This window comes from Elephantulus edwardii, unplaced genomic scaffold (assembly GCF_000299155.1).
Source record: "Elephantulus edwardii isolate Elephantulus edwardi_28Jun2011 unplaced genomic scaffold, EleEdw1.0 scaffold00040, whole genome shotgun sequence".
NCBI classification, from domain to species: Eukaryota; Metazoa; Chordata; class Mammalia; order Macroscelidea; family Macroscelididae; genus Elephantulus; species Elephantulus edwardii.
In genome coordinates, this window is record NW_006399790.1 from 18,223,177 (window position 1) to 18,234,976 (window position 11,800).

Below are 11,800 nucleotides of genomic sequence, written 5' to 3' on the forward strand. Positions count from 1 at the left end.
CTGACACTAAGAGTCCCAAATTAACTGTCCTTACCTTGTAGGCATGGCCTTACCTATCAGTAGTTTCCCATGCTGGCACACCTAAATGCTGGCGACATCTGGGCCAGAGACCACCAATTCATCTGGCAGGCCCGCTCTGCTGACACCCACGTGTGGCAGAAAGAAAGCCACAAGGGCCTGAGCTTTTCATCCTGGCCTCTTTTCCAGAAGCCAGAGGCCCCTCTAGCCAACTCTAAGACTACCAATATACATGTTCTTATCCTGTAGGTGTGACCTGACATGTCAGTAGTTTACCATTCTGGCATGCCCAAATGCTGGAGACCATTGATGTACAGCCTTTAACAACTGACTACACCATCAGCTATGGGTTGGTTGCAACTCAATAGCACATAACAAAAACAATTTCTGATATATGCTGTAATCTCTACCTCATCCCATAAACTTCAGTGAGTTCTTTTGTTCTTTTAAATATAGTTTACTTCAGTATTCCTTATGGTGAGCAAGACACTTCTATTGACAACCTGATTTAAACTATACACAGTGATATGTGAATATGATTTTTCAAATAGAAACTCAATTGCTGTTTAAAAGGATGAATATCTTCCCAATTGTTGTTGTCACTGTTGTTTTCCTCCTCTCCCTAAACCCATCAGTTACCTTTCTATTTTTACAGTAGTGGTCTTATGCAATGTTTGTCCTTTTGTGACTGAGTTATTTGACTCAGTGCTCTCTAGACTCTCCCATGTATGTAATATTTTACAAATAATCTGTTTTCTTTAGTGCTGCATAGTATTCCATTGTGTAACTATATCACAGTTTCTTTATCCATTTGTTGAAAGGCATTTAGTTATTTTCCTTTTTATTGCTGCAATGACCATATGTGTATATTTCTCTGGAAGACTCAAGATAAGGACAATACCACTGTTGCAATTCGCCAAAAGGAACAAGATATGTGTAACTTCCAAAGGGAAGGAGAAAAAAGTTATGAAAGAGAATAGAGGAAATCACTAGGACAGCAGATAGTTGTAGGATAGAGAGGTATGTGAATGAATATGCAAGGTGCCATGTGGGCTTGTTGAGATGGGATGATAAAAGTCATAGATCAATAATGATTTCTTATATAAACAAAATAAATAAAATGTCTAAAAATGTGCATGCATCAAGCTATATAAAATGTTTATATAAAACACAATACAAATGAAGAAACAAAATGTAAGTGAACCATTAAAAAAAGGATGAGAGAATGAATAAATACTGAATTCCCTGTAAGTGGCCAGAAGAAATGTTCCATAAATGCCCATGAGTTGACAAGATGAAAGGATTCTCTATGGCATAGTGTTTTTGGACTATCACATAGAGGTGGGAACTTTCAACTGAGGAGTTTAACTTTCCAATGTGAATAAAATACGAAGCAAGATTTTACCTCTTGTGTTACATTCTTTAAGTATATTTTTCTTCTCTTATAACCAAAGAATTGATGCCTTTGAATTGTGGTGTTGATGAATGCTGCTGTTGTTGTTAGGTGGTAAGTGCAACCCATAGTGGCCGTGCAAACAACAGATTTGAATCCTGTCCTGTCCTATGCCATCCTCACACTTAGTTATACACTAGAGCCCATTGCAGTAATCATTGTGTCAATTCACCCGGTTGAGAGTCTTCCTTTGTTTCACCAGTCCTCCACCTTTCCAAGCATGATGTCCCAATATCCGATGGACTCAAAGAACAACAATCAAAAATTACTCTTTCTTGGAAGAAGTACAGCCAGAGTGCTCCTTAGAAGCAAGGACTTTAGGCATGTTTCTAGGAGATACTGGTACTTGGGAAAAAATGATATTGTACTTGGAATAGTGGAGGATCAGCAAGAAGACTACCCTCGATAAGTTTGACTGACAGAGCCACAACAATAGGTTTGAGAATAGAAGAGATTGTGAAGATGGCACAGGCTATGGCAGGGTTCCTATCAGTCGTTCAAAGGGTTGCTATGAGTCAGAGTTAACTTGACAGCACCTACCAGCAAAAAATGACAATAATAACAGTCACTTTTTTGAAAGCTACAAATCTAAAACTAAATTGGGCCTTGGGCCTAATTTTCAGGTGCCTTTCATGAATAACTTACTTCTTTAGTTTGCATTTGGTTTTGACCATTCGTCCATTCCCACTATGATTTGGAGAAAAAAAAAAACGCTGAAGAGAAGGGAAAAATATCAAAACCTATTCTTTTAAGCAAAGGGAGATCTGGTGGCTCAGTGATAAGAAGTCAAACTTGAGGCACGTGATTTTAATCCACCAGCTGCTCTGTGAGAGAAAGGTGGACAATCTTCTGTCATGCAATTTATTGTCTGCAGAAAAATAATCACTGGAGCATTAGCTATATGTTGGTTCTGACTTGATGGTACTTAACAACAATAACAACATCTTGAGCAAGTGTTAGAGTAAGAACAGAAACCTCAGAAGCAGACTTGAATATGTCATATTGAGGATATGGGTTTTTTTTTAAAAAAATAATAAATTTTGTTGAAGGTAATCAAGACATTTTATTTGCTGCTACTTGTTTATACTAATCGTATTGCTACTAGTAAGCTAGCTTGTTCTAAGGGAGAGTTACACTCCCATCAGAACATGGAACAGGGGCTGGGCCCCACAGAGTTGATTAGCGTACCTCCTTTGGATGGGGAAACACCTAGCACCTACTCTCCACCTTCCAAGTGTCATATTGCCTCTTTGCTTTTACAGCATCTGGCCATTGGGTTTTGAAAAAAGGGTGGGGTGGGGGAAATCAGCAATATGCAAGATTCTGTCAAGACATCACCTTCACCTAGTACAAGAATGAAGTCAAGGACCTGCCACTGAACCCTCACAGAAAGTTGAGGATCCTGGCCATGCGACTCTGCAGACCCACGACAGTCGACAAAAACATTGCTTACATTCATGCCCCTTGTCTTGTACCACATCTGAGACACAGGATGACAACAGACTTTAGGAGAAAAGACAGGAGCAAGAGGACGTCCCAACAGCACTGCACTTCACCAGGGAATAGAAAGGTAGTGGTCAGATAGAGGTGGGTGGAGGCCTAAGCTGTCAAGCCAGGACTGGCTGGGGATAGGGAAATGTGAGGTGCAGGAGGACCCAAGAAGGAAATTGAGCTGGATGCTAGCAGAGCCAGAGTGGGGTGAGAACAAGACATGTAAACCTTAGGGGGTGGCGGGTGGGACCAAAACCTGATATGTTACCTGAACCATGAGAAAGGCTGCTCATCTGCTCTTTTGGGCAAAATTATTGTCTGTCAAATATTACTTTAGAGTCAAGCAACCAAATTAAGACAGACTAGGGAGTAGGATTGGTCATCCACTGTCGAAATAATAGGCTTCAGAAAACCCTACGTACAGCAGAGCACATTTAGATTAGATTAATAGATACCACATCAGAGGCAGAAACTTCTTACTGGGATTCACAAAGGAGGAGGAACAGTTAGTTGCCAACAATGTGGAATGTGAAAAGTATGAATGTAAGAAAGTTGGAGATTGTTAAGGGAAAAATGGAAAGCATAAATATTCCATACTAGGCATTGGTGAAATGAAATGGGTTGGCATGGGTCATTTTGAATAAAATCATCACAAGATCTACTAGGCTGGAGATGAAAAGGTGAGGAAAAATGGAGTTGTTTTCATAATTAAAAAACCATATCTAGATCCACCTTTAAATACAATGTTATGAGTGACAAGATAATATTCATACACATAGTAGAAAGATCTGTTAATACCACTATCATTCAAATATATGTACCAACAACCAGGGCCCAAGAGAAGTAAATAGATTAATTTTAGCAACTTTTACAGTTAGAAATTGATCAAACATGCAGTCAAGATACTTCGATAATAATGGGTGATTGGAATACAAAAGTTGGGAATAGGAAAGAAGGGTTACTAGTTAGAAAGTATGGACTTGGTAACGAAAGTGAGGTTGGAGACAGAATGATAGAATTCTTTTAAAAAAATTTAATTTTAATTGTCATTTTGATAAAAATTCACATAAAAGTTAGATTTTCATTCAGACATTGTTTTTTAAAATTTTATTCTGATTTATTAACAAAGTTTGAATACACTATTTTTCACAAAAGATCCTTCCCATTTACTTCACCCCACACATCCATCGAATTGGGCAACCCTGTTGCACATTTTACCCCGTCACCCTCCATTCCCCCTCCCTAGTTCGTGTTTTGAAAAAAAAAATATTCATTAATTGTTTCACAGTTATCTCCCCCACCAGTCCACTTTGCAATGTACCTCTTTTTCTGGGCTGTTGTTGTGGTATGTTTAATGCCTAATCATATATTCCTTTTAATCAGTTCTTTCCTTCATCTGTTCCAATGCAATGTTCATTATCTGTCCACTCTTATCTTATTCTCCTCCAAACCCCCATGTCAGACCTGCTTTATAACAGTGATACTATGCAGTATTTGTCCTTTTGTGACTGAGCTATTTCACTCAGCATAATGTCCTCCAGGGTCACCATGTTTTATAATGTTTTATGAGTTCATTGTTTCTCAGTGCTGTGTAGTATTCCATTAATTAAATATACCACCATTTTTACTATCCAGTAAGTTGTTGATGGGCACTTGGGTTTGTCTCTATCTCTTTGCTTAAATAACACAGCAATAAACCTTGGTTTGTATATATCTGTTTGGATTGTAAAACTGGCACAGGCTATGAATAGATGTTTCACCAAAGAATGGTAAACAAACACATGAAGAAGTGTTCAAAATGCCTAGCTATTAGAGAGATGCAAATAAAAACAACTATGAGATCTCACCCCAGCAACAATAGCAAAGTTCAACAAAGCAGCAAACAATAAATACTGACAAGGTTGTGGAGAGACTGGAACCTTTATTTCACTGGTGGTGGGCATGTAAAATGGTGCAACCACGGAGAAAGGTGGTTTGTCGTTTTCTCAAAAAGTTGGAAATAGAAATACCATTTGATCCAGAAATTCCACTACTGGTAATATATCCTTAAGAAACCAGAATGATAGAATTCGAGACAATCAATGACCTATTCATTCCCAACACCTTTTATATGAAACAAATGCAACTATACACATGGACTTCACCTGACAGTCTACATAGGAATCAGATTGACCACATCTGTGGGGGGGAAATGTTGCAGAAGCTCAATACCAGCTGTGAAAACTAACTCATACGCAAGTTCAAACAGAAGCTAAAGAAAATAAAATCAAATTCAAAAGAACCAATGTTTGACCTCAAGTCTATCCCACCAGAATTTAAAGACTCTCTCAGGAACAGGTTTAAAACCTTGAGCACTAATGAGCGAAGATCAGATGAGCTGTGGAAGAATATTAAGAATATCATTCATGAAGAATGCAAAAGTCACTGCAGAGACAGAGGAGGAAGATCAAGGTGGGTGTCAGAAGAGACTCTGAATATTGCACTAGAGTTCTGAGAAATCAAAACAAAAGGAAGAAGATAAGTAGTTGAACAGAGGATTTCAAAGGGAAGCATAAGAAGACAAAGGAAAGTATTAAAATGAAATATACAAAGAGCTGGAGTCAGAAAACTACCAGAAATATAAGCTGGGTTTAGAGGAGGTCATGACACTAGGGATATCATAGCCACTGTCAGATGGATCTTGGCTAAAAGCAGAGTACCAGAGGAATGTCTATCTGTGCTTTATTGACTATGCAAAGACTTTTAACCATGTGGACCACAACAAATTGTGGCTAACCTTGAGGAAAATGGGAATCCCAGAACACTTGACTGTGCTTAAGCAAAACCTATACTCAGACCAGCAAGCAGTCCTCAGAACAGAGCCAGGAACACTGGATGTTTCAGGATTTGGAAAGGTGTGCCTCCCGGATGTGTCCTGTCTCCATACCTTTTCAATCTACATGCAGAACAGATCATTTGGGAGGCTGGGCTTTATGAAGAGTAATGTGGTGTCAGGATTGGAGGAAGACTCATCAACAATCTGTATTATGCAGATGACACAACCTTGCTTGCTGAAACTGAGGCAGACCTGAATTGCTTGCTGTAGAAGGTCAAAGACTGTAGTCTTCAACGTGGATTGAAGCTCAACATGACGAGAACAAAGATTCTCACCACTGGGCTAATTGGAAGCACCATAATGGATGGAGAATAGACTGAGGTTGTTAACAATTACAGCTTTCTCTGTTGCACCAGCAGTCAGGAAATCAAAAGACGAATTGCATTAGGTAAATCTGCTGTTAGGGACCTCTCTAGAGTACTGAAGTGCAACAATGTCATTTTGGAGACTAAGGTGTGCCTGATCCAGGCCCTAGTCTTTGCAATTATTTGCTATTCATCTGAGAGCTGGACAATGACTAAGAATTACAGAAGAAGGATTGATGCCTTTTTGTTGTGATGCTGTGAAAAGTGTTGAACATACCATGGACCACCAAGAAAACAGATCAGTTTATTTTGGAGAGGGTGAAACCAGGCTGCTCCCTGGAGGCAAGGCTTTTGAGGCTCTGTCTCACATTGTTTGGGCACGTGGCCAGGAGGGACCAGTCCTTGGAAAGGAATATCATGCTCAGAGGGGTGGAGGGGCGGCAGAAGAGAGGAAGATCCCAGATGAGATGGGTTGATATAGTAGGTAGGGCAATGGGGGTAGGTGTGTCCGAGCCAGTGAAATTGGCTCAGGACAGGGCAGGCTTCCGAGTTCTCATACATAAGGTTACTTTTCATCACATGATGGACATAACAACATCACATGACAGCACATAACAACAATATGAACTGCATATTCTAGCACAGTAACATGTCTCCTACATCATTACATTAATTGATCAAAGAGTTTCCTGGATGGCTTATGGTCCTCACATGAATGCTATGAAATTTTAAATGTATTTATTTAACACACTTAGTAGACTGAAATGAAAAAAAAAAGAAATCTTGAAACAAGAATTTCATTTTACTAGAATCAACAATCAATGCCTATAGAAGTAGCAGTCAAGAAATTGAAAAAAAAATCATTGGTGATATCTGCTGCGAAAGGCCTCTCTAAAATCTTAAAAAAATGTAAAGACTCACTTTGAGAGCAAAGAAATATATGACCCAACCACAGCATTTTCAATTGCTTCATAGGCATATATAATCAGGACAATGAAATATGAAGGCAGAAGATTTGGCACTTTAGAATTACGGTGTTGGCTAAGAACATTTATTGACTGCCAGGAGAACAAACAAATCTGTCTTAATAGAGTCAGAATGCTCCTTGGAAGTGAAGATGGCAAGTCTTTGTATCATATTCTTTGGATGTGTTATCAGGAGGGACCAGTCCCCTTAGAAAAACTTTGTTTGATATATAGATGGTCAGCAAAAGAAGAGGACTAAACTTAATGGGAAGAATTGATGCTGCAACAATGGGTTCCAATATAGGGACGACTGTGAAGATAGTGCAGGACTAGTGAGCTTCCCATTCTGTGTGCATGGGATTTCTCTGGGTCAGAATTTATTTAATGTCACCCAACGACAGCTATGAGTTGGTTCCTACTCGACAGAAATGAGGGAGCAAGTAATCAAGTGCTGTTAATGTTTTTTAGTGAAACTCACCTGATATTTTGCTGTGTAAACTTGCACCCTGGCACCTTATGTCACCGTCTCTACTAACTTCTTAGAGTTTTGAAAAATGACTGTTACAGTTTTATTAATTTGCATAAACTAGGTAACAGTACCATAAAAATTCCCTAAGCTCGAGTCCAGGAAATGCTCCTTCTGAGGGTTCACAGAGCAGGTTGTTGGTGCAGGACTTATGGCCCTGACTGGGTTGACACTCTCCTGTTGTTATTAAGTGCCATTGAGTTGTAGACGACTCATAGTGACTCTCTGAACGAAAGAACCAAACACTGTTCATAGAGTTTCTGGAGGCAAGCTATTTTGGATATGGATTCTAAGCTTGTTTAATCAGGGAGCTCCACCAAACACTGTCCACCATGAGTAACCATTATTGCATTTGGCACATCAGTGTCACAGTGTTTAGCATCACAGCAACCATGAGTTACCTCTGTACAGCAATGCACAGTCTAGTGCTATACCATGCAGAAGAATGTTTGACCAAAACAATTTGAACCAAGTCCTCGCCCTCCCAGGCAGGACTGCAAAGACCCTACTCCATCCTCCACATGAGAGGAGCAGGTAGCCAGGACACAATGAGAGTTTTCTGAAGCTACGTCTATTATTGCCACCAGCAGGAACAGGAGGCTGAAGGGGCAGCTACTCCTGCTGACCCAGAGATGGTCTCCTTAATCCATGAGCCTAGCAGTGTCATAGGGCAGGTGGGCCGCCACCTCGCTATCATTGCAGATGACATCAACCAGCTCTACGACGCAGTTCCAGAACATGTTGCAGTACTTGCAGCCAACACCACAGAACGCTTACCAATTGTTCATCAAGATTGTCTCAAGCCTATTTGAGAGTGGCATCAAGTGGGGCCCTGTGGTGGCTCTCCTAGGCTTTGGCTATCGCCTGGTCCTGCATGTCTACCAGCACGGGCTGACCGGATTCCTAGGCCAAGCGACCGTCTTCATCACCAACTTCATGCTACATCACTACATTGACCCGTGGATTGCTCAGAGGGGCGGCTGGGTGGCAGCCCTGAACTTGGGCAATGGCTCCATCCTGAATGTGGTGATAGTTCTGGTTGTGGTTCTGTTGGGCCAGTTTGTGGTATGGAAATTCTGGGGTCCCAGTTGAGACTCCTGCCTGGACTTCAAGCTTTCTCCCCTCCTCTTTCTTTCCCTCCTCTGCAGGAGTCAACTCTCAAGAGGACAAAAGCTTTAGCAAGTGGACACTTCAGTTTGGACCACAGTTCACTTCAACTGTGGTCAGTCAGGTTGCAGGGAGGCCTCAACATTGCATGGTGCTAATGAGCTCCTTTTCTGGGCCCCATCTAATCTGAAAGGGGGATGCAGCCTCCTTCCTCAGCTCTTTGGGATCCCCTCAGCTGTGTCTGGTGGGCACAGGGAAGAATGATGCCCTGGAGAGACAGCCTGGGAGCCACTTCTCCCTAGGAAGTTTTCAATGGTTTTAGCTTTTTATGAAATGCTTGGGAAACGCCCCTGACCCCACCCCATTCTACCACTCTATCCCAGGCCAGAGCATCTTGTCAGTGGGGATTGACAGGCCTGCCCTGTGTCCCCCAGGATTCGGCTTGTTCTGGAAGGTCAGAGCTTGAGAACTTGGACTAGAGTTCAGCCCTGGCCCATTCTGTACATCACAGACTGGAGCCTGTGGTTCAGCTTGGCTTTCCAAGCCCCCATCCCACACTGCCTTTATGGCTACACTCAGGAATCCTGGGCCTGGGTTCGGGTGAGGAAACGGTGCAGACGACAGCTGTCTTATTTATCAAAACTCCAACCCTATTTTCTGATTTATTTTTCTCTCCTTCCCCTCACCTTAATAAACCTCTGCTCCTTAGCCATTCATTGCTGGTAAAGGCCTGAGCCCCTCTCATGCCTCCATGTGAAGAAGGCAGGGGCCTTGGACAAATGGGGTGCTGCAGTCTCCTCGCCCAACTGCAAGGGTTCAAGATTACAATTTGTTATTATCAGGAAAAGGGAGGGAGCTCACCTTGAGGTTTCTAAGTGGGATAAGGGTTAGTAACACCATTAAGAACCCCAGAATTTACCCCCTCCCTCAGGACCTGGGCAAAGTGTAATTGAGATGGACATGGGGGAATTGTGAACACTTGAATTCTATCCTCTCATCCACTCCTTATTCCCTTTCCCCCCAGCTTTTTCACCTGCCTTGGCCCTTCCTGGGCATGTGTATGGGATGTCTTGTCTACCTTGACACCCTAGGGGTAGAGAGTAAGTTCTTGATTAAGCCAAATGCATGGGGGGCTAATGAACCCTCACCCTTCGACTGTGTTTGAAAAGAAACTGTGCAATCCCCTTTAAAAAATTCCCTAAGTCCACCTAAGATAGTGATGGAACTTCTTTCTCTTTGCAAAATTTTAAGTTAGGATGGCTTCATTCTACCCTTTGGGTTCTAACCTGTGTCCCCTTTTCCACGAGTTATTCATTGTCACAGTGATCGCTGAACTATAGATCCTTGAGAAATAACTTCAGTCATTCCTTTCTTTAATTCTGTCTTTTTATAAAAATGACCTTTAGTTACCCTTCTGGCCTATAGGAAAATACCTATCAAAGGAGACCCTGAGAGTGTTTTAAGTGTTCAGGTGAGCTGTATGGTTTTGAAGAAAAACTCTGCTAGGATTTAGCTCCTCAGAAACTAATTTCTTGACCTTGAGTAAATCACTGAAGGCTTCTCTAAGGCTCCAACTTCTTACTTATAAGAATGGTATACCTCCAGATTTATGTATGCTATCTCATTTTATCTTCCCAGTATTTGGAAATTTTTCCTTTAGCTCTTGATCTGTTTATTATGTAGCTAAATTAGGATAATTATAATAAGAGGACTTCCCTATTGGTTTAAGAAGATGTCAATTACACAACTTAAAAGCAAAAATGAATATATAATATTCTCCCTCCCAGATCATGTTTGCAAAGCTTGAGCCAGAGATGACAAGCAGAACATGCCTATGAAATTTATATCTTTAAGCTCGTTGAAAATAATAATTAACCAGCAAAATCTGTTTATCTATCTACATGTCTATCGCTATGTAAATAACCCTTGAGTTATAAGGAAAGTAAAGAAAAATACAATGTATGGAGTCTCCTTTCACTAGACAGTGGGTTCTTTCTAATTTTTCCGTCAGGGTCTGTCATTATCTAAGTAACTAAAGTAAAAATCCATTGTTGTCGTTGTTAGGTGCGGTTGAGTCATAGAGGACTCGGGTAAAATTGTCTCTTACCTACCTCATTTTACATCCCACTAAAAGTTCAAGTCAATCATGTGATTTTTTAAAAAGGGGGAAAAAATCCACATTATCCAGTCACCTTCACATAGGATTTGAGAGACTCAGCACAATAAATTTGTGCTGAGGAGCATTTATGGCTAAAATAGTTTCCTGTGGTGGTCAAAAAGGCAAGGTCTAGGAAAATGTAACCATTTTAGAGATGAAAGGAAGGCTTCCATGCGTTTTGGAGGGTATGCTGTGAGCTTTTCATTGACTTTTCCTTCCTTTTTCCTCCCAGATATGTAATCCTAATAAAATAACTCTTCTTTCAAATCTCCCCTCCTTTTGCACCTCTATGCCGCCCCACTCCCAAAGGCTTCTTGCAATTTATAGAGGTGGTGTCATCTGCTTTAAAACATCTAAATAACTTGCTTGGCTGCTGAATAAATTTGTTCCCCATCTGGATCCCACGACTCCCTACAACCTGAGTCATAGTGCTTACTTTGTCAGTAATCTTTATTAATATTTCATCAGTCATTTTCTTTCCAAAGGGATGAGGTTTGCACTTTTCCTGCCGTGCTGGGAGGGAGTGATAGAGGCAGAAAGGCTTACTGATTTACATAAAGATTGCACACTATTATTCTCCAAGTAATTTTAAAGTGCACACACTGCATACCACTCTCTGATGTAATCATATCTCTGCCCATTGAGCCTGACATACATGAAATCCGTAATCTGAGTTGGCTTTCTAAAGAGAGAAATAATTTCTTACAGGGGAAGTAAGGAGTGCTATCTTTTAAGACTGTTTTTCAAGGAGAGCCAATAGAAACCCACAGAGTCATGCTTTAAAAATTCTATTCAGATACTCACTCCACTAAGAGTCAGAAACGTTTCCTGAGTATCTTTCTCACATCTACTTCCTTTCTGCCTCTCTACTTTTTCTCACACTTCTTCCAGCTTTTACCTTT

The 11,800-nt window shown here is 40.8% G+C and overlaps 1 pseudogene; it reads left to right on the top strand.

Annotated features, from left to right (window-relative positions):
* LOC102847158 overlaps positions 1–8,725 on the top strand; it is a 14,787-nt pseudogene extending 6,062 nt beyond the window's left edge.
* The last annotated feature ends 3,075 nt before the right edge of the window (positions 8,726–11,800 follow it).